Source organism: Mustela erminea, chromosome 7 (assembly GCF_009829155.1).
Source record: "Mustela erminea isolate mMusErm1 chromosome 7, mMusErm1.Pri, whole genome shotgun sequence".
Lineage (NCBI taxonomy): Eukaryota > Metazoa > Chordata > Mammalia > Carnivora > Mustelidae > Mustela > Mustela erminea.
The window spans coordinates 26246858-26270686 of NC_045620.1; the positions used below are offsets into that span (position 1 = coordinate 26246858).

General features: G+C 40.2%; 1 protein-coding gene across 8 annotated transcripts in view; it reads right to left on the reverse strand.

Annotated features, from left to right (window-relative positions):
• The window catches only part of TPX2 (TPX2 microtubule nucleation factor), a 70783-nt gene that overhangs the window by 45731 nt on the left and 1223 nt on the right, over positions 1–23829 (reverse strand). For 2 of the 8 annotated variants that reach the window (XM_032351055.1, XM_032351048.1), the window contains exon 1: positions 12339–12443. The exons of 2 other annotated variants lie outside the window; for them this stretch is intronic. The gene's annotated coding sequence lies outside the window, so the exon portion shown is untranslated. 4 more of the 8 variants (XM_032351049.1, XM_032351050.1, XM_032351051.1 and 1 more) reach the window with 4 other exon arrangements.

A 23829-nucleotide genomic window follows, 5' to 3' on the forward strand; every position in this document is an offset into this window, starting at 1 on the left:
AAGGAACTTAAATCTAGATAGGAGCTAAGGTCCTGGCACACCCAATAAATAAGATGGTATGTAATATTTAAATTACATCGTGCTAAGCAAAATAAGTCAATCAGAGAAAGATAATTATCATATGATTTCACTAATAAGTGGAATTTAAGAAATAAAACAGAGTGGGTGGCTCAGTGGGTTAAAGCCTCTGCCTTCGGCTCAGGTCATTATCTCAGGGTCCTGGGATCAAGTCCCATGTTGGGCTCTCTGCTCAGCAGGGAGCCTGCTTCCCCCTCTCCCTCTGCCTGCTGCTCTGCCTGCTTGTGATCCCTCTCTATGTCAAATAAATAAAATCTTTGGAAAAACAACAACAGCAACAACAACAGAGGATCATAGGGGAAGAGGGGAAAAAATAAAACAAGATGAAACCAGAGAGGGAGACAAACCGTAAGAGACCCTTTTTATTTTTTTTTAAGATTTATTTATTTATTTATTTGACAGAGAGAGAGAGAGAGAGATCACAAGTAGGCAGAGAGGCAGGCAGAGAGAGAGGAAGGGAAGCAGGCTCCCTGCTGAGCAGAGAGTCCGATGTGGGACTCGATTCTAGGACCCTGAGATCATGACCTGAGCCAAAGGCAGCGGCTTAACCCACTGAGCCACCCAGGCGCCCCAAGAGACCCTTAATCATAGGAAACAAACTGAGTGTTGCTGGAGGGGAGGGGGATAAAATCTTTAAAAAAAGGTTTTAGGGGTGCCTGGGTGGCTCAGTTGGCTAAGCATCTGCCTTTGGCTTAGGTCATGATCCCAAGGTCATGGGATCAAGCCCCATATCAGGCCCCCTGCTCAGTGGAGAGCCTGCTTCTTCCTCTCCCTCTGCTGCTCCCCCTGCTTGTGATCTCTCTCACTGTCTCTGTCAAATAAATAAATAAATAAAATCTTTTTTAAAAATGTTTTTAAAAAATATTAATAAAAGAAACAAAAAATAAACTCTCATTCAACTTTTAAAAAGATTTAAATTACACTGCATAAGCTATAAGTATAAAGAGAATTAGAAATTAATATAGCTTAAGCTATGATTAAATATTTTTCTTTGAACATCATCTAAATAGTAGGAAGCACCTACCATTATAATGAAAGTCACCACCTTGATCACCACCTTCCAGGCTTGGAGTGGCCTTGGACAGTTCTGGCCAATGAGAACAAAGCAGGAATTTGCTGAGGGATTCGCAGGAAAACTTACTTTGCTCATACAACCACAGCCTTGTTCCTGCCCTCTTCCTTCACCTTTCTTCTTGCAAATGCAATGGCTAGAGATATAGCAGCTCATGAAAACAAGTGGATGGCCAAGTAAATAACACTGGACCTGACATTGCTGAGCCACTGACCTGACCACTGATCAAATATCAGCAACCACCTACCTCCAGACAATAATACTTTTTGTATGAGTCATTATAGTCACATTTTCTGTCATTTATAGCCCAAAACAATCCCAACTAACATAGAAGTCCGGAATTCTAGACCTGTCTCTGGCATTTTCTAGATACATATGACAAAGGCAAGTCACTCCACCTTTCTACCTACCTACTTCCCATAAACAAACAAGAAAGCATTTCGAGTGCTATAAAATACACTACTGTTCTTAAAGTATCATCACTGCCTTTAGACCTACTGATACCTCTCCTCTCCTTGACCACATTTGTATTCAAAGGACCCTCACTGAAAGATTCCCCAGTGACTGACAGTGGTTAAAATTCCCCTGCTGCAAGGAGTAAGTTTTCCTGTTCTTGTGAACAAACATGCTGGAAGACATGGGAAAATCTTGGATTCCCATGATCTTAATGCCTAACCCAGGTCACTGGGAACCCTTCCCAGGCAGGAATGTAATGAAAACTACTAAAGTTGGGGGAGGGAAGAGGCAGGAATGTAATATGCAACAACCCTAATTAGCTTCCTAAAAATCATGATTTCCACCAAAGCATGCTACTGAAAACTACCTGGAAAGTATTCAAATTTAACCCTCACATTCTTCTTTCTTTTTTTAATTATGGAGCTAAACAGCTACGCTCTTTGGAGGACAACTGTATTTTTCTTTTTGACAGAGCTTGCCAAATGTAAACATACTATAGTATTGTTCATAAAAGCCAAAAAACTAAAAACCAAAGTTCCACCAATAGAAGATTGGTTGAATAAATTAAGGCACAATCATATAATAAAATATTAAGTAACTTTATCTTTTTTTTAAAGATTTTATTTATTTATTTGATAGACAGGGATCTTAAGTAGGCAGGGAAGCAGGCAGAGAGAGAGGAGGAAGCAGGGTCCCCGTCAAGCAGAGAGCCCGACAAAGGGCTCGATCCCAGGACCCCAGGACCATGACCCAAGCCGAAGGCAGAAGCTTTAACCCACTGAGCCACCCAGGCGCCCCTATTAAGTAACTTTAATATTAGGTAACTTTGCATATGTGATGATATGTGTACACCATGAGCTCCAAGAGCTATGAAGAAAAGCAAAACATTAAAGTGCATACTCCTATTCATGTTAAAAAGAAGCAGAGGGACTCATATATACCTTTGTTCACACATAAGACTATTGTGGAAGGAGACATAAGTGTTAACAGTATTTGGGTCTGGGAAGAGAGCAAGGAGTTCTGGGTCAGAGGAAGATTTTTCACTATATGAACTTTTATACTCTTTGAATGTTTTATAAATGTATACCTTTTCAGTTTAAAGAACTAGTTAAGCAGTATTTATTTTCCCCTAAATTGATGTATACAGTCCATAAGTCACTGGGCTTTCTGGAATTTTTTATTAATTAAGTACTTTTGGTAATCCAGCAATAATTGCTAAACCTCTTGATTTTTGGAAATAACGTTTCCCATTTATGTGGTCTATAAATTGGCTACTAACTTCACTTATCCAAATGTTATCCATCCTTTCTTTATTTAATTGTCTCTGTATAAAAACAAAATGCTCCTGGGTGGGGCGCCTGGGTGGCTCAGTGGGTTAAAGCCTCTGCCTTCAGCTCAGGTCATGATCCCAGGATTCTGGGATTGAGCCCCGAATCAGGCTCTCTGCTCTGCAGGGAGCCTGATTCCTCCTCTCTCTCTCTCTGCCTGCCTCTCTGCCTACTTGTGATCTCTGTCTGTCAAATGAATAAATAAAAAAATCTTAAAAAAAAAAAAATGCTCCTGGGTATTGACTTAATAAAAAGTATATAAACTTGAAAAAAGTTAAAAATAATAATAGTTATTAATTATTGAGTACTTATGGCATGCCAGACACTGTTTCCACAGCGTTTTACATGTATTAACTCACTAAATCTTCCAATAATCCTGTGAAGTTTAAGTACTATTATTATCTTCATTTTACAGGTGAGAAAACTGAGGCAAGGAGAGACTTACTACTTATTCATGACCACACAGCTATGAAGTAGCAGAGCCAGCCTTTGAACTCAGATCTACTACCTCTCATATTTACTGATTTTTTTCTTTAGATAATCTCTGTGCCCAACATGTGGCTCAAATTCACAACCCCAAGATCAGGAGCCATGTGCTCTATCAACTGAGCCAGTCAGGCACCCCTCTTTGTGTGTGTGTATTTTTATGTATTTATTTGTTTGTTTTTATTTATTTACTCTCATATTTATTTAAAAGATAGATATTTATGTAGCTCAATAGGAAATGTTAAGGAAGAAGGGATAAAACCATTTGTAGATAATAACTTCCAAATACTGTTTACTATAGGCCAAGCACTGTGCCAGGCACTGGATATAAATCATCTCATTTAAACTTCATCAACAATATACAAGGTAGATATCATCATCACCATTTTACAAATAAGGAAACAGGTTCACAGTAATAAACCTACTCCAAGATTACCAACTAGTATGTAGCTGTGTTGAGTTTTAAGACCAGGTCTGTGAGATTCCAAAAATCTAGAGTTGCTATAATGAACAGATTTTTCCTATAATATTACTTCAAAGATGAAGTATGTAACCAAATCATACTAATCTGTCAGACAAATGCAAATATTAACTCTGCTTTACATATAACTGTAAGTATTCCTGAAAAACTGTTCACAAAAGAATACTGGTAAATTAAGAATCCTATTCTAAATACACTGGGAAAGCTCTGAGCTGAATCATCCCCTAAGTAAAACACCACCCCTTAATTTCTTTTTTTCTTAGTTTGTATTCTTGCATATAAAGTTTTTCCTTTGCATAAGATGGAAGTTAGTCTGAACCTCTCAGTGGATATTCTAGAGTAAAAGAGACAAAGAGGAGGGTATTTAATGAGATGGAGGGATATCTTTTGAGGTCTAAGAGTGCATTTGATTGATGGGGGTCAAAAGGCAAGGGGCGCAAACTTAAATATGCCTAATCTTTATTTAGCTGAAAACTTTAAAACCAAAATACTATTTTTCTAACATTACCTCTTTTTTAAAAAGCTTTTTTTTTTTTTTAAAGATTTTATTTATTCATTTGAGACAGAGATCACAAGTAGGCAGAGAGGCAGGCGGGGGTTGGGGGGGAAGCAGGCTCCCCACTGAGCAGAGCCCAGGACCCGGAGGATCATGACCTGAGCTGAAGGCAGAGGCTTTAACCCACTGAGCCACCCAGGTGCCCCTAAAAATCTTCTTTTAAACTATCTTTTGGTCTAGTATGAGCAACTCAGGAGATCATCCCTACCAACCCTACTAAAAAGGGAACAAGTAAACAAAATGTATATATACTGAGAAGTCTGACTCTTCAATAAAAGGTGACAGCACAAGTACATGAACAAAACCAAAAGTAACTACTGGGTTATGCCGGTTTCACCAAGCTGCTTCTCCCACAAATAATAAAATTAAGATGTGAAACCTTCAAAAATTAAAAAAGCACAAGGCCTAGTGGGAAAAGGAACAGCCTAGGGCCTGGGCCAACTGTTTAAATGAGAGAGCCCCAGGCATGATGGGAACTGGATACCTTCCTGCACCCCTTAATCAAGATTGAATTTCTGTCAACAGGTCTCACTGAAAAAAAAAAAGGAAAGAAAAAAGGCACATGCGTCAACCACATTCCCCCAAACAAATAAGACTGCCAAGCAAGAGAACCAGCTTCACATTTCAAAATTATCTAAATCCACCACAGCTCTAGACTCCTGCAAAACTAGAAATATTCTGAGTGAAGAAATAGCTCTTTCAGACCAATAATCCTACAACAGAACTGAGGAAAAAGGCTCTCCCATATTATGAACTACTTAGGTTCCTTTTAGAACTGCCTATTAAAAGCCATCATCGTATCATACAGCTCATTTTTGTTTCCAGAGAACAAAGACTAAAAGAATACATATAGGGGCTCCTGGGTCACTCAGTCATTAAGCATCTGCCTTCAGTTCAGGTCATGATCCCAGCATCCCAGGATTAAGCCCCACATCAGGCTCCCTGCTCAGAGTGGTTTGCTTCTCCCTCTCCCACTCCCCCTGCTTGTGTCCCCTCACTTGCTGTCTGTCAAATAAATATCATTTTTTAAAAATAAATAAATAAAAGGATATATATAATCTCTTCCCTTAAGAAACTCATATTTGAGGGGCGCCTGGGTGGCTCAGTAGGTTAAAGCCTCGCCTTCCGCTCAGGTCATGATCTCAGGGTCCTGGGATCCGGCCCCGAGTCGAGCTCTCTGCTTGGCGGGAAGCTGCTTCCCTTCCTCTCTCTCTGCCTGCCTCTCTGCCTACTTGTGATCTTTCTCTCTCAAATGAATAAATAAAATCTTAAAAAAAAAAAAAGAAATTCATATTTGAGTGGAAACTACAGACAATTGTGATACAGGGTGATCTTTGCTACAAAGGGGAAAAAAACCAAGATCACGGTGGAAGTCCAGAGAAGGGGAGCTGGTGGAAGTGATGCTTAAAAATACAGACACTGGGGGCACCTGGGTGGCTCAGTGGGTTAAGCCTCTGCCTTCAGCTCAGGTCATGGTCCCAGGGTCCCACATCAGGCTCTCTGCTCAGCAGGGAGCCTGCTTCCCCCTCTATTTCTGCCTGCCTCTCTGCCTACTTGTGATCTCTGTCTGTCAAAGAAATAAATTTAAAAATCTTAAAAAAAAAAATACAGACAGTGGTGAGCATAGCATAAGCTACAGAGATGTTGAATCACTGTTGTAAACTGAAACTAATGTAGCATTGTGTGTCAACTATACTTGTCAAAAAATTTTTTAAAAAGGAGAAAAGATATGCACAAAGGACAACAGCAACAAAAAGATACAATCCTGCAGAGTTCTACAAGCTAAGGATGCATACTGACTTTTTCTAAGGAAAGAGATAAATGGAAATGGGAAACAAATGTGGGAGAAGCACATAATTGAGAAAGATTGCAAAAGAAGCAATGCAACTTGTTTCCACATTCATTAGAAATTAACCTCCATCACATCCTATTTCTCTTCACTCTCAAACCAAAAATAACTAGACTTGACAACCTCTATAAATCAAAAGATGCAGATTCAGAGGAAGTGGGGGAAATCTGCAAAAGGGTGCATTCTAAGCAAGGTTGACATAGTAGACTAGCAGCTCCTAAACAAAACAAAGACTTTGGTGTGACAAATGCTCTCAAGCACTTCACTATCCACTTTGTGAGCTGCACTGTACCTATTTCTACTGGAAGAAAAATCATGAGTTAAACAACTGGTAATATAATAGAGTAAAAGTAAGTCAAGACTTCATTAGAAGTCTATTAGTTAAATGGTCCCATCCCAAATGGTGCCATTTTCCCAGGCACACCCTCTCCTACTTTCACAAGGGATAAGAGATCCTGTTACCGTACCACAAGTTAAATAGAGTTATTTTCATCTTACGCAGCGAAAAAACACCTACATTTTTTTTGTACATAAGGGATTAGCAGGAGTCAGTAAATGGCAACATAATCCAGCATGCAATTTCAACTGTTAATCAAAGTCACAAACTAAGTCTAAAGGAAGTTAATGGACTTTGTGTTTCCACATTTATGTTTGCTAACTTCTATGTTGAAATTGGATCTGTTTACAGAAACAGATGCATGAAGCTTCCAAAATTGGGTCAATTTAAAATCCAATGACAATCCTTCACTGTCCAAGCACTTAGAAGTCAGCACAGGACACATGGACACTTGTTGTAATTCATCACTGTCCAGAAACCTCAAGCACATATACTTTTTATCATTTCTCTCCCGAACTTGTGAGTTATGGCTTACTAACTCAGTTCTGCTTTATTTAACTTATCTGTACAACTCTACAAACCCTAACCTACTCTTAAACAACTAATAAAACCTGGATAAAAATCAATGATGCCATTTACCTTCAAGCCAAATAATGACACAAAGTAGAATACTAAAAGGAAATCTTTGAAGAATATTAGGAAATCTCTGCAGAATATCAAAGTGTTCTGCTGTTTCAATAGTAAGAAGCCAAAGAGTTTTTAAGGGTTGATAGTGGGGCTGCATACATTCCTAGTGAAATCTCAATCACACAGTCTTAAGGAGATTTTTACATCCTTCAAAAGGTATCCTTCTTGCAGGGCACCTGGGTGGCTCAGTTGTTAAGTGTCTGCCTTCGGCTCAGGTCGTGATGCCCAGGTCCTAGGACTGACCCCTGCATCAGGTTCCCTGATCAGCAGGAAGCCTGCTTCTCCCTCTCCCACTCCCCATACTGTGTTCCCTCTCTCACCATCTCAAATAAATAAATAAAATCTTTAAAAAACAAACCAAAAAGAAAAACACAAAAGGTATCCCTCTTGGGATGTAGATACACAGGTACCCAAGAATCTCAGAAAGCAATTGCTTACGGGATGCCAGCAAGTGTCAGTGACAAGGCTGTAAGAAGATTTTTAACTATAAAACTTTTTATACTATTTTGAGTTTCGTACCATGTGACTGTATCACATATTTTTAAAATATAAATTTATGCCTGTGTAAATATACACTATTAAGTGGGTATGTAAATCAGCATTATTTTCTTATGAGGCAATTTGGTGTTATGTACCCGTGTCTTAAAAATATGCATTCAGGGGGCACCTGGGTGGCTCAGTGGGTTAAAGCCTCTGCCTTCAGCTCAGGTCGTGGTCCCAGGGTCCTAGTATCGAGCCCCACATAGGGCTCTCTGCTCAGCAGGGAGCCTGCTTCCCTTCCTCTCTCTGCCTACTTGTGATCTATCTGTCAAATAAATTTTGACATTTTGACATAATTTATTTGTCAAATAAATAAATTAAATCTTAAAAAAAAAAAATGTGCATTCGGGGCACCTGGGTGACTCACTGGGTTAAAGCCTCTGCCTTCAGCTCAGGTCATGATCCCAGGGTCCTGGGATGGAGCCCCTCATCAGGCTGAGCAGAGAGTCTGCTTCCTCCTCTCTCTCTGCCTACCTCTCTGCCTACTTGTGATCTCTGTCTGTTAAATAAATAAATAAATAAATACGCAATCTTTGACCAATGATTTCACTGCATAAAATACTGTGGCAGAACCATATAATGGAATACCACATAGCCATTAAAATTATGTTGTAGAGGGATGCTTGGGTGGCTCAGCTGGTTAAGCATCTGCCTTCCGCTCAGGTCATGATCCCAGGGTCTTGGGATAGAGTCCTGCATCCGAGCTCCTTGCTCAGCAGAGAGTCTGCTTCTCCCTCTGCCTGCTGCTCCCCCTGCTTGTGTACACTCTCTCATTCTCTCGCTCTGACAAAAAAAATCTTAAAATAATGTTGTAGCAAATTTTAACGAAATGAAAAAATGCTCATAACCTAATTATTATATTGAAAAATATAATGAAAATTTTTAGTGTATGACTTTTTAAAACCAAATATGGGCACAGAAAAATTTGGAAAGAAATCTATCAAAATGTTAGCAATAGTTTATCTGAGAAGTACAATAGTGAGGGATAGTTCTTTCTTTTGCTTTTTCATATTAAATAAATTTTCTTCCAAAGTATGTTACTTTTGAAGATATATTAAACACTTTTGATGGTAATTATTAATGTTCCTCTTATCCCTTTTTAATGTAACTCACTTTGGACACCGCCTTACCTGTGGTTTAATCCGTCAGTCCACCTGCCTACGGGCTTGATTCAGAGTGGCAATATACTTTTCACATGTCTTCTGAAATGCTGAAGTCTAACAAGTACTTTTTATCAAGAACCTGGATAGCTAGCACGCTCGGTGGCTCAGTTTGTTAAGCGGCTGCCTTTGGCTCAAGTGGTGATCCCAGGGTCCTGGGATCAAGTCCTACATCCAGCTCCTGGCTCAGCAGAGAGCTTGCTTCTCCCTCCCACTCTGCTTGCTGCTCTCCCTGTTTGTATTCTCCCTCTCTGTTAAATGAATAAATAAAACCTTAAAAAAATTCTTTAAAAAATAAAAATTAATTAATTTTTTAAAAAAGAACCTAGAAGAAACAGAAAAGTGATAGAACAGGTTCATGTTCTCTGTAGTAAAAATGGTTAACAGAGAATAGGAAACGGCTATAAAACACCAAAGATTACCCCTCTCAAAACCAAAGAGTGCCTCTAGGAGCTAAGGTCCAAATAGCATAAATCTGGGGCACCTGGGTGGCTCAGTGGTTAAGCGTCTGCCTTCAGCTCCTGTCATGATCCCAGGGTCCTGAGATCAAGCCCCGCTTCAGGCTCCCTGCATGGGGAAGCCTGCTTTTCTCTCTCCCACTCCCTCTGCTTGTATTCCCTCTCTCGCTGTGTCTTTTTCTCTGTGTGTGTCTCTCTCTGTGTGTCAAATAAATGGATAAAATCTTAAATAAATAAATGAATAGTATAAATCTACCCCAAAGTTAATTGTTGTTTCAGCTTATGTTTTGAGTATACATTGCTGTCTCGTGGTGTCTTTAATATTATATACTCACACTTTAAAACTAACTTTCCAAATTCGCAATTTAGGAACACTGACACCAAGGGTAATAGTGTACACTTCTGTGTTATTCAAACATCAGGACCGATAGCAGGCATACTTGTAATATGGAAAGAAAAAAAAAAACTTTTATTATCTTTTTTAATAGTATTTTTTAAACATTTCCAAAGTAAACTCCTTTCCCACTAATCTGTAATTTCCTCCCAATCAAATCTCTCTGTGCAAATGAACATAACCAGAACCCCTCCCAGCTATCCATTCTTTTTGCACCAAGTACCTCCAACCACTGATCTCTAGATCTCTGTCTCAAATACAGACCTATTCATAGAATTGTTTGGGCTGTTCAGTCTCCTAGTAGTCAATTCTATTTCCTAACTTTACTCATTGCAAAGACAATTCAGTTTGCCAAAGGGCATTTAGAGCTCTCCTTTTTCTTTCCTTCCCCAGCAATTCAAAAAGAATGTGGGAAGAGACCCAGGTAAGGCTGAGGAAAAAAATATGTAAGTAATATGGAAGAACTTTGAACATCTGGCACCTAAACAAAAAATGAAGGACTTTCTCACATAATCCTGTGTCGTGGAGAAGCCTAATTGCAAATGTAGGATAAATTTATTTTATTAAGCTTGGAATATACAGACATAAGCATAAGGCTGGCCAAAACCACCCTATTTTATTAAAAGTTATAAAGTTGCTTTTTAAAGATTGCATTCATTTATTTGACAGAGAGAGTGAGAGAGTGGAAGCAGCATAGGGAGAGGGAGCCTGATGAGCCTGATGAGCACGGAGCCTGATGTGGGACAGGATCCCAGAACCCTGGGATCACAACCTGAGCCGAAGGCAGACCCTTAACCAACTGAGTCACCCAGGCGCCCCAAAAGTCTAAACAAATTTATCAACCTAGTTGAATACATCCAGTTTTTCATACCTGCAATTTTGTACTCAATTTAGATAATGCCCTCCTGCCTATCCAATTCAGCAGATAGTAAGTGGGCAATTTCTCTGCACCAAGACTGTTCTAGTTCTTATCTAACCAAACTCTGCTTATCAAGAGCCAGTTGGGGTCCCATCTGCTTCACAAAGACATCCTTGCCTGTCTTAAGCCTCACTGATCTCCCTCACCTCTACCTTGCCGGCACCTACAATAACACTACATAACACTACAGTACTCCAACGCTGTCATTTCTTGTTCAGATAGTCAGTTGTGAATTTGAATCAGTCTTCTGTCCTCAAGCATACCAGAAAACCCATGAGAACATCATACATCTGAATATCCAGAGTATATAACATCAATCTGAGCACACAGTACACCCTCAAAAATCAATTAATTAGCTAAGTGCACTGGGAGCCACAGAAATTTTTATCCTGAGAGTGGCAACTTAATACTGAGCCTAACAGTGATACTCCAAAACCACCAAGGGTGATATAGGGGTGGCCTGACGGGGTAGGATACATTGAGACCACAACCCAAGAATATCATTATAGCACTCAATAATTCAAATCCTGATGAAATAAGGATAAGATAAGAAAGGCCTTAGGATGTCAAGAGAAGGTAAAGCTGAATGAACCTAGGAGTACATAAAGCAATGACTTCTGAGCAAAATCAGCAGAGCCCTCAGTGCTGTCTGGTTCTAAGCAGGGCTGATTGGGGCAAGCCCTTCGGATTTAACTATGGGAAAACTGTATGCGAGACAAAGACACCACACATCAAGGGAAAGGGGGCAGAACAGTCCTACCATATTATAGTCTGGTTCACCCTTGTCCTTTCCTCTTCAGTCTATTTATATGTTCTAGGACAGGAAATTACAAAGGCAGTGATACCTAGTTACTCGTTGCAGATCTAGATAAAACAGGATGAATTTTAAATCCCAAACAAAAAGACAACTCTAATTGGAACGAAATTCCCGCAATTACCTTCCTATTCTTACACAATAGTTTTTAAATGTAGTCGTCTTGTGACCACATCTGTTTTCCTCCACCAAAGCCACCCTTCTTGAGGGCGGGGCTACGGTTTCATCCATTTCTTGAAACCTGGATTGTGGGCCTCAGTTTCCTCCTCTAAAAAGTGGGACTAAGAATAGGACCTGCTTCATTGGCTTCGTGGGACAATTAGGTGAGAAACGCACGCAGAGTGCGTAATCCAGTGAAAGCTTATTTCATATGTGCGTGGTAACAATGGTCGTTACCATTACTAGCTTACAGCCTCCCGCAACCGCTACTTCCCCGTATTTCCCAGGGCCGGCCACGGCCTCTACCTCCAGATGCAGCCCGCTAGTCTCGGTCGGGACACACTTCGCTGGAAAATCCTGTGCCACCAAGAGAAGGGTCGTCCGAAGCCCGACTACCTTCCCGCCTGGCCAGGGCGGCGCCCACACAATTCGACCGCCTCTGAAGCCCGGGGCAAGAGGCGCTTGGAGGCGCTCCGGGTTTGGCGGCCTCCAGCCTTTCGAAAATCAGGGAAACGGCAGGCCGCACCCCAGCTGGTCCCCGTTTCTCTCCAAAGCTCACCTCACCTCAGCTCTGACAACCGAGCGTCCGGAAGATCCGACGCGGGACTTCATTCAGTACCGTTGAAAATTTGAACCCAGGCTCTCCAGTCGAATGCACCAATCAGAGTGCGGGAACCCGCAATCCTTAGCCTCCCGATTGGCCCAGAGGATCACAAGGACGCCGGAAGTCAGGATGAGGGACTAGCAAACAACCGGCCCGGGAGGCTCCTGGGAAATGTAGTCTCATGCAGCTGCGTGAACCATTTGGAACAAATCTAATGAGGAAATTACTACAAAGCCCAGAACCCTCGACTCCAGATTATTCGGGAGAGGTGGTACCAACTGAAGAGATAAGAAGTCGCTTCAGGTAACAGAACGGCGCGCGACTGGACCTCCGAAATACTTTCATGAAAGAAAATTTATGATTCTTCCTATAGTAGTGCATGGTGCCTTGAATGTTCATAAGAATTCCATTCGTTTTAATATAGACTCCCCTGTATACAGCATAGACTCGCCCTCAGCTTCTCTCCCAACTGTGAAGGAGTCTCTCCAAGTCTTTATTGAGCCCATGCCCTGATACCACTGCCTTAAAGCCGCGGTTTATAACTGGGTGCTCCTTCCCTTTCAATTCCATTTACGTCCCTTTCTTTATCATCCTATTTTAAAAAGAAAAACAAAAGATCAGAGAAGTTGAGTGAATTGTCTAAAATCAGTAAAATGGAGGCGGTGGAATTTGAATTAAGGATGTCTGGTCCTATACATCATCAATAATCAGTTAGAAAATAATAGCAGCTACAAGGCAGAAAACATTGCCTTGTAGAAAATAAGCCTAAGATCTTTATCTGAAAATTAAAAACTGTGAAACTTGGTTATATAACTACAAAAACAAGTAAAGGAGATTATATACTTTATTAAAGAATGGGGAGATCCAATATTGTAAAGCTGTTGATTTTCCATATGAAGAGCTCAAGGCAATTCCAATGAAATTCGCAATAGGTTTTGTCATGGAACTTGCCAAACTGATTCTAAAATTTATATAGAAGAGGAAAGCACAAGATGTGGCATCTGAATTTTGGAAAGTAATGGGGGAGGTGGGTGATTGCCATACCAGCTCTCATGGGCATTAACATATTTTTAAATTATCGTAATTTTTAAAGTATAGTTAAGTGATCCCATGGGGATACAATCAGCAAAATCCAGACAGGAAAACTCTACAGAACAACACATCTCATTTCTTCAAAATATAAAGAGCAAGAGTAGTTTTGTTTTTGTTTTAATACTCCTTCCTATTTTTAGAGATACATATATAAATGGTGGGGATAAAATGACTCTAGAATTTGCTTCAGAATAATCGGGAAAGTGCAGGGAGGAATGTAGGTGGGAATATTGATGAAGTAAGATTAGCCACAAATTGATAAGTTGAAACTGAATGACAGGTTCATCACACACACACACACACACACACACACACACATACACACACATATGTTCATATATGTTTGTGAAGTTTTCCGCAAAGTTTTTTTTAACCAGGATATTGCCATAGGAATTTTTTTTTTAAACAACAAAGAAAGACTGGTAGAAAAGTTTAAGAGTCCCAAAACAGACCCATGTGTATCTGAATTTAGTAAATGCTGACTAGAATTTCAAATAAGATGGAAACAAACAAAAAATGAAGGTAAGACATTTGCTTTTCATTTGGGGAAAATATATTAGATATTTATCCCATACCATTTACAAAAACAAAATTCAGTTGAATTAAAACCCTGAAGGTAGGGGATGCCTGGGTGGCTCAGTCAATTAAGTGCCTGCCTTTGGGCTCAGGTCATGATCCCAGAGTCCTGGGATGGAGTCCCACATAAGGCTTCTTGCTCAGAGGAAGCCTGCTTCTCCCTCTGCCTGCCGCTCTCCCTTCTTGTGTGTATTATCTCTGACAAATAAAATCTTAAAAAAAAAAAAAAAAAAAAAAAAAAAAACTTAAAGATAGGGGAAAAAAATCAAAATTTTTGAAATTTTAAAAGACTATGTTTATAATGTTGGGATAGGAAATTTTTAATATTTCCAACACATATAGCAAAGAATTAGAACCCAATATATAAATAAACAAAAAAAAGTCAATAAATCAGTAAGAAAAGGACAAAAACTGGGGGGGGGGGAGGAAAAAAATGGGGAAAATAGTTAGTTCTTAGAAGAAGAAGCAAAATTGGCCATTAAAGATAATGCAAATGGGAACTCCCTTCTACTTGCTAGACGGGATACTGCCCCATTCAGGAATCCCTTAATAAAGCCAATTAGATCTTCAAAAAAAAAATTTTTTTTAAGGTATGCAAAGGTCATTGGCCTCAACTAGTAATACTGAAATTTAAATTCAATTTATATTAAATTTAAACAAGAAGGTACCATGTTCACCCACCAGATTGCCCCAAATTAAAATTTTAATGGTATCAAGGATTTGTAGGGTAGGAGAACAAATGGGTTTGCCTACTTTAGAGGGCAAATTAGCAACATCTATTAAAATGTCAAACACATATGCTCTGTGACCTAGGACTTCTATTTCTAGGTTTAGTTCCAAGAGGCACACCCATCTACTTTCACATAGAGGCACAAAGACACAGTCACCACAGCATGAATTGAGCACCTACTATGTGTCAGTCACTGTACTAAATGTGGGGATAGAATTGTGAAAAGACAGACAAAATCTCTGTTCTTGGGAACCTGGTGTTCTATGGGAGAAGACAGACTCTAAACAAGGTAAATAAATGTAGTGTATTAGGAGGTGATATATGCAAAGTCACTGGGTCTCCAGGCCTCGAGGATGGCAAGGAGAAGAGGAAGGCAGGGGCTGCCCAGAGACAAAGGAGGGCCAGGGACTGCCTATACTGTGGCCGCTTAATTTCAGCAGACACATCACCCAAACACTAGGGACCTGCAGGGCCACCAGGTAGCCAGGCCTGGGTGGGGATGGAGGTAAAGCTAGTTTGCTTTACATTAAGAAAACAGGGGCATCAGAGCTGTGCCATGCCCAGGGCCTACAAGGCAGAAGGTGCCCAGTGGGTAAGGGAGTGAATGAGGCAGTGCCTGCTGGCCAGGATATGTGCAAGAACTTCCCAAGTCGTTCCAATGGGTAAGCCTGACCCAAGGGATTCATCTCCTGTCATTCCTTCTGCATTGATCACATTCTAGGCTGAAGCTCAAGTTCCCATTCTTCATGAATGGATGACTGCGCAGTCTGCAATCACCAAAGCAGCCTTTTAGGGCTGAAAGGAAAAACCGACACATCTGGTCCACTCTCTCCACAATTTTAGCCATCATGGTTTTGGCCTTATCCGTGGGAAGAGGGTTTGTAATTTTAAGTAGGGTAGTTCAGGGACATTTGGACGAAGACCTCCAGAAGGTAATGAGTGAGCCATATAGGTAGCTGAAGGAAGAGTGTCCAGAGGGAGCAGCAAATGTAAAGGTAGGAGCATAGCAGACATGTTTTAGAAATAGCAAGTCAGGGGCTGAATCAACTACAAGGAGAAGAATACAGGAAATATTCTGGAAGACCAACTGGGCCATTGTGAGGACTTTGATTTTTACTCTCAATGAGGTACAGAAGGCCTGGGAGGGTGTTGAGCATTGATTAGCTCTCTGCTATTAATGGGAAAATTCTGGCTGCTGTGCTGAAAGCAGAGGGAAGGAGAAAAGGGATGGAAAAAGGGAAATCAATCAGTAGGCTGTTGCATTGTAGTTGTGAGACATTGGAAACCACCTAAATATCCATAAGTAGGAGGGTATTTTAATAAACTGTCTAAAGAATGGAATATTAAACATCAATTCAGTTCAAAAAAGTTCAACTGATCTGGACCGATGGGGCAGTATCTTTGAGACACGTTTTTGGTTAGAAAACAAATCGCTGATTGATATAAATTCATTATGAAACCATTATGGTTTTTATTTACTTGGTTTAATTTAATTTAATTTAAGTAAACGCTATCCCCAGTGCGGAGCTTGAACTTAAAACACCGTGATCAAGAGTTGCATGCTCTGGGCCCCTGTGTGGCTCAGTGGGTTAAGCCACTGCCTTTGGCTCAGGTCGTGATCTCGGGGTCCTGGGATCGAGTCCCGCATCAGGTCCTCTGCTCAGCAGGGAGCCTGCTTCCCTCTCTCTCTCTCTGCCTGCCTCTCTGCCTACTTGTGATCTCTGCCTGTCAAATAAATAAAATTTTTTAAAAAAAGGAGTTGCATGCTTCACAGATTAAGCCAGCCAGGCACCCAGGAAGGCATTATGGTTTTGAAAAATATGCAAAACAACACTCCACTTTTCCTGTGGGTGTGTATGAATAATGTCAGCTAGCACTTATCTGGCACTTACCATATGCCAGGCACTGTTTGAAGTGCTTTGCATATAATAACTTATTTTATCCTAATAACTCTTTGAGGTAATATCATTTCCACTTTATAGATTCAGGAAATTATGGCTCAGAGAGGGCAGACAACTTCTCAAAGGTCACACAGTTTGTATGTGAACATAGGAAGTCCAGCTCCAGAGGCCAAACCCTTAACCACTGCCCTACATTGCCTCTCCTAAACAGATATAGATAGATAGATAGATAGATAGATGACAAAAGGTATGGAAGAATTCACAACAAACTGACAAGTGTGGGAACTTCAGAGGAGAGGAACTAAACTGGATTGTGGACAGAAATGATAGATAATGTGAGTTTTATCTTTGTTTTAGAAAAGAAGGTAGCCATGTATTATTTGTGAGATTTGAATTTATTTTTATTTTTATTTTTATTTTTTTTTATAATGGAAGTGTGATAGGGGAGAGAAACCTGCAAAGGAGAAAGGAGAAGGAGCCAGCAGATCAGAAAATTATTCTGGCTCTTCAAACTCTCATTTTTTTAAAGTGAGAGAGAAAGAAAGAACCAGCTCCTACCCTTGCCCCTTCCAAATCTGCTCCTTCACTCTGTGTCTGTCAATCCCTCTACCATCTAAACCAGTAGTCACCAGCCAAAAATCCGTACTTGCCTTCCAGTTCAGTGGAGGCTTCCTACTTCATGGAGAATGGACAGCAACCACCCATTGACTCTGGGTGGCAACTAACTCTCAGACATCTTTAGGTAGGGTGGCTGCAATCACCCAAGAATTCTCCCCTGGAGAAGGTGCAAGTATGAGCCATTGGAGACAGCCATCAAAAGGATCCCTTGAAAAGGGGACACCATTCTGCCTTCCATAGTTCCCACCCAGTCAAGCAAAGGGAAATCTGTTTCCTCATCTCTTTCTTCATGGCTGATGTGGAATTCTTTTGGGGGAAGGTTTACACAGACCTTAGCAAACTGTGATTAAGAACGAAAGGCCATAGGACACAACCTGAATGTCCACCATCTGATGAATGGGACCGTAAAAGGTGATAAATCCATGCAATGAAGTAGTATATTTTAATAAAGTGAATTAAGTATCGCTACATACTATAACATAGATGAACCTGAAACATGATACAAATAAAAGGAGCCAGACTAGGAATGACAAATATTGTATGCTTCCACTTTAGAAATTTCTGGAAGAGGCACATCCATAGAGACAGAAAGTAGATTAATGTTTGCTAGGAGCTGGATGGGGGGTTGGAGAGTGACTGCCAATGCAGGGATTTCTTTTCAACAAGCTCATGTAAAATCAGTGCTAGCCAGGCCCAAATGGGACCTTTGTCTTTAGGGAGTAGGAAAGAGAATCTCTGGAAATCCCATCCTCTGCATTTGCAGTGGGCACTGGCTTGGTACATCAACCAGGTACTTCAATATTTGGTATGTTTTAAAGTTACAAAAATAATATATGCTTATGACAGAATGGAGGGTATGTTAGGTGCTATACATTCATGACTTGACTTAATCTTTGCAACACCCTTGCTAGGTAGGTGCAATTATTTCCAATTTCCAGATGAAAAAACCTGAGGCTCAAGAGAAGTGACATGAACTGCCCAAGGTCACATAGCAGAGTTAAGATTTGCAGCCAGGTCCATCTGGGTTCATGAACATATATAAAGTAAAAAGTGAAAAAGCCCGGGTGCCTGAATGGCTCAGTGGGTTGAACCTCTGTCTTCAGCTCAGGTGATGATCTTGAGGTCCTGGGATTGGGCCCCACATCAGGCTCTCTGCTCAGCTGGGAGCCTGTTCCCCCCATCTCTCTGCCTGCCTCTCTGCCTACTTGTGACCTTTCTCTCTCTGTCAAATAAATAAATAAAATCTTTAAAAAAAGTGAAAAATCCCTATACCTCCTACCACACCCCATTGCCAATCCCTCTCCCTCAGTTAAAAAAAGTTAGTGTTAAAAAATTAGTCTTAAAAATGAGTTTGTAACCTGGCGATTCACAGACCTGTACCCCTGGGGCTAATAATACATTATATGTTTATGAAAAAACAAAAAAAAAATTTAAAAATGAGTGTGTATCTTCCAGAGATCTTTTCATAAAAATACAAGCCCTCATACATCTATATTCATACATGCACACATTTAGGTATTTTTTAAAGTATTTTATTTATTTACTGGACAGAGATCACAAGCAGGCAGTGAGGCAGGCAGAGAGAGAAAGAGGGGGAAGCAGGCTCCCTACCAAGCAGAGAGCCCCATGCCGGGCTCTATCCCAGGGTCCTGGGATCATGACCCGAGCCAAAGGCAGAGGCTTTAACCCACTGGGCCACCCAGGCGCCCCCATTTAGGCATTTTTAATTTTTATGTGTGTGTTTATATATGTTTAATTTCTCACTTTGAAAGTAGTACTTTCTTATTATTATTTATATATAATATATTCGTATTACTTAAAATACAGGAAATAACAAGAAACAAAAAAATAACTATTACATAGACTTGGGAAGCAACATCTTCACTATTATTAACATCTTAGTATATTTCCACCCAGACTTTTTAAAATTTATTTTATTAGATATTGAGTAGGTACAAATACAAATATATGTATGTAGAACCTATGGTTGTAAAAAGAATGAGGCAGCAAATTCTGTATACATACGTACAATTCAATTTAATAAGAACATTTGCAGTGTCTTCCAAACCTCAATTTTACCTGGTTCCCCAGTTCATCCTGAACGCACTCCTGTTACAAGATAGCAATGGCTATCTTGAATTTTGTATTTATTATTCTTTACATTTCTTTATAATTTTACCACATAGGTATATATCTCTGTATTGGTTATTCATTGTGGCAAAACAGATTACCCCCAAACTTAGCAGTTTAAAGTTACAAATATATATTATTTTATACAGCTTCTGAGAGTCAGAAATTCAGCGGTTAATAACAATGGTTCTGGCTCTGGGTCACAGATGGGGATATAGTAAATCTGTTGGCTATAATCGTCTGGAGGGTTGGCTGGGCCAGGGGGATCTTCACATGACTATCCGCAGGAGGTTTCAGTTCCTCACCACAAATGGGTCTTTCTGTAGGGCTGCTCATAACAGTGCAGCTGGCTACCCCCAGAAAGAGTAATGAGACAGAGAAAGAGATAACCTAGTCTTGGAAGTGGCATACCATCACCGCTGCCCTTTGCCATCAGTAACATAAGGACAACTCTGGTATATTGCCAGGGTGTGAATATCAGGAGGGAGGGATCTTTGGGGGCCATCTTGGATAAGGCTGGCTACCACAAACCCTACACAGTATGTAGATTCGTTTTTTTTCTGTTTTCAAACTATATATAAACGGAATCATACGTTATTATTCTCTTACAATATTTTCATGCAACATGTTTCTAAGATTCTTTCATGATGTGTGTAACTAAATGCACGTTTTTCTCACTGTATCATATTACTATGTATAAATATACTACTGTTTGTTTAAACATTTTGCTATCATGGACCCAGGAGTAGTTTCCAAATTTTTGTTACTACAAGGAATGCTGCTATAGGGATGCCTGGATGGCTCAGTTGGTTCAGTGTCGCCTATAGCTCAGGTCATGATCCTGGGGTCCTGGGATTGAGTCTCGCATCGGGGCTTCTTGCTAAGCCTGCTTCTCCCTCCACCTGCTGCTCCCCACAACTTGTGCTCTCTCTTTCTCTGACAAATAAAAAAAAAAAAATCTTATTTTAAGTTTATTTATGTTTGTTTATTTATTTATTTATTAAGGTTTTTTATATTTATTTAACACAGAGAGAGATCACAAATAGGCAAAGAGGCAGGCAGAGAGAGGGGGGCTCTCTGCTTAGCTCCCCTCTGAGAAGAGAGCCCGATGCAGGACTCGATCCCAGGACCCCGAGATCATGACCTGAGCTGAAAGCAGAGGCTTAACCCACTGAGCCACCCAGGTGCCCCTATTTATTTATTATTTATTTTTTAGTAGTAATCTCTACACACCCAATGTGGGGCTAGAACTCACTACTCTGAGATCATGAGTTGCATGCTCCTCCAACTGAGTCAGTCAGGCCCCCCTGCTGCTATAAACATTCTTATATGTGCATTTGCACATGTGCAAGAGTTATTGGAGAGCATATATCAAAGAATAGAATTGCTGGGTCATAGGTTATGGGCATCATCAATTTTGCTGGATAACAATACGTTTTTTTCCCAAAGTTATTCCATATTCTTGAACCACACTTGGCTTTATCAGATTTTCCCATTTTTCCCAGTCTGGTGGGTGTGAAGTGGCATTTTACTGAGGTTTCAGTTGTCATTTTCCTTGATAGCTAATAGGGTTGAGCATCTTTACAGATTTACTGACAACTCTGTTTCTGTTTCTCTTTAACATCTATGCAAGGATTTTCTCCACTTTCTTTTGTCTTTATCGTATTGATTTCCTGGCCTTTTTCCTATGCATGGTATTTAGAGCTGAGAGTGTGTCACACAATTAATTTTGTATACTTTTATTTTCACTTAACATTACACCACAAGCATTTCCTCATCATCTAATCTCAGCAAATGTATTTTTAAAACAGTGTTTTCTGGGGTGCCTGGGTGGTTCAGTTGGTTAAGCATCTGCATTTGGCTTAGGTTATAATCCCATGGTCCTGGGTTCAAGCCCCATACTGGGCTCCCTGCTCATCAGGGAGCCTGCTTCTCCCTCTCCCTCTGACCCTCTCCCCTACTTTGCTCTCTCTTTCAAATAGATAAATACAATGTTTTTTAAAATAATCTAAAAAAGTGTTTTCCAATTAAAACAATATAGTCATGTTAGATAACATAGAAAAGTACAAAAAAGAAAAGAAAATCACCCATAATTTAACTACCCAACAATAACTACCTTTTTGCAGTCTGGTAGAATTCCTTCTACTATATTTTGTGTGTGATGTGCATTCTTTATAAATCGTAATTCTCAGTATAATTTTGCAATTTTTTTTTAAAGTGTTATGCTTGGAGCATCTTTCCACTTCATTAAATATTACTCAATTACAATTTTAATGTGAGAATTTAACCCATGTAAACCGTCACCCTATTTATTGACCTTCTTAATTTTTAATTTTCTTTCCTGAGTTATAAATAACCTTGCACAGACATCTCTGAGGATAAATCTTTGGATGCATGGAATCAAAGATCATTTCTCAATGATCTTTCCAGACCATTGTTTAAGGCTTTTGGTAAATATTGCAAAGTTCCCTTCCCAAGACTCTTTCCATCTCTCCAAAATACAAATCTCTTCACGTCCTTTCTGTTCAAGACACCTGGCTGGCTTCTTTGGTGTCCATGCAATGTCAGGCACATGCAGATACACAATCAGTCTCCACTACCACTTCTCTCCTCTCAGTCTTCCCAATTTATTTCTAGGAAACACCATGGACTCTCACGTTAGACCTCCATGCCTTTGCTCAGGCAGCACCCTCCACCTAAAATGCCCCTTACCTCCCTTCTCTTCCAGGCAAAATCCTATTCTCCTTTTAAGGACCAGTTCAATAAAGCTTATGTCTCTGGGCAGGGATGATCTGCCCTCTGCTGGGCCCCCAGAGCACATCATAGACTTCCATAATGATAATTTTCACATTGAAATAATTTTGACGCCGGAGGTTTCACAGATTCACACAAATCATCACATCCTGCCCTGGTTTAAAACTCTTCCATTGGTGGGGGGTGCCTGGGTGGCTCAGTTGGCTAAGCATCTGCCTTTGGCTTACGTTATAATCCTAGGGTCCTGGGATGGAGCCCCACATCAGGCTCCCTGCTCAGTGGGGAGCCTGCATCTCCCTCTTCCTCTGCTGCTCCCCCTGCTTGTGCTCTCTCACTCTCCGTCAAATAAATAAATAAAATATTTTTTAAAAAAATCTCTTCCTTGGAACATAATAGAAAGTTCAGAAATCGGCCCCAATACACTTGGGAATGAAGATTATGATAATAGAGACATTTCAAACGAGTTGGGAAAAGATAATATTAGGATAACTGGGTGGTTATTTGGGAAAAAATTGTAGATTCTTGCCTTACACCAAAGTGACCTTATGATGGCACAAAATTGAAATGTAAAATATGAAGTCCTGTAAAAACCAGAAGAAAATAGAGAATTTGTTTTCTAATATTGAGTTGGTTTTCATAAGAATGACATAGAACCTGGAAACCACAAAGGAAAAGACTGATAAATTCAGATATATTAAAAATAAAAGTTTGGGGATGCCTGGGTGGCTCGGTTGGTTGGGCAGCTGCCTTCAGCTCAGGTCATGATCCCAGTGTTCTGGGATCGAGTTCCGCGTCGGGCTCCTTGCTCGGCAGGGAGCCTGCTTCTCCCTCTGCCTCTGCCTGCCATTCTGTCTGCCTGTGCTCGCTCTCTCTCCCTCTCTCTCTCTGACAAATAAATAAAATCTTTAAAAAAAAAAGAAATTAAAAAAATAAAATAAAAGTTTGTCCATAGTAATAAATGATAAACTGGAAAAATATTTACATCTTAGGTTTAGAAAAAAAGGATAAAAATTCCTATAAATCAACAAGCAAAAGCTCAATGGAAAGAAGAACTGAAAAAAGGGCAAATGAAGTGAACAGAGAATTCACCAGAACTAGAACCGGCCTCCCTCCCCAGGAGCACCTGGGTGGCTCAGTCATTAAATGTGTCTGCCTTTCGGCTCAGGTCATGATCACAGCCTCCTGAGATCAAGCCCTGCATCCTGGGATCCAGCCCCGTGTCCAGCTCCTGCTTGGCGGGGAGCCTGATAAAGAACGAGAGCCCCACTCCCACTAAAAGGCTCATAAATACAAAAAATTGCTCGACTTCTCTCTTAATAAAAAGAAATGAAAAATAAAAGTGCCTCTTGGTTTTTATCCATCTGATTGGCAAGGAAAATAAGGTTTGATAACACATGCAGTTCAGGATGTAAGGAAAGAAGCACTCTCATACTTTTCTGATGGGAAGGCAAAGTGGTACTATTGCTAGGGAGAGTACTTTGCCAATATCCATTAAAACAAAACAAAATCAAGTTCATATACTCATTTACTGGTATTCTACTTCCAGGAATTTACCTAACAGATAAACTCCCATGTATGCAAAATAACAAATGGACAAGTTATAGCATTACGTGTAATAAGAAAGAAATGGAAACCACCTAAGTGTTCGCA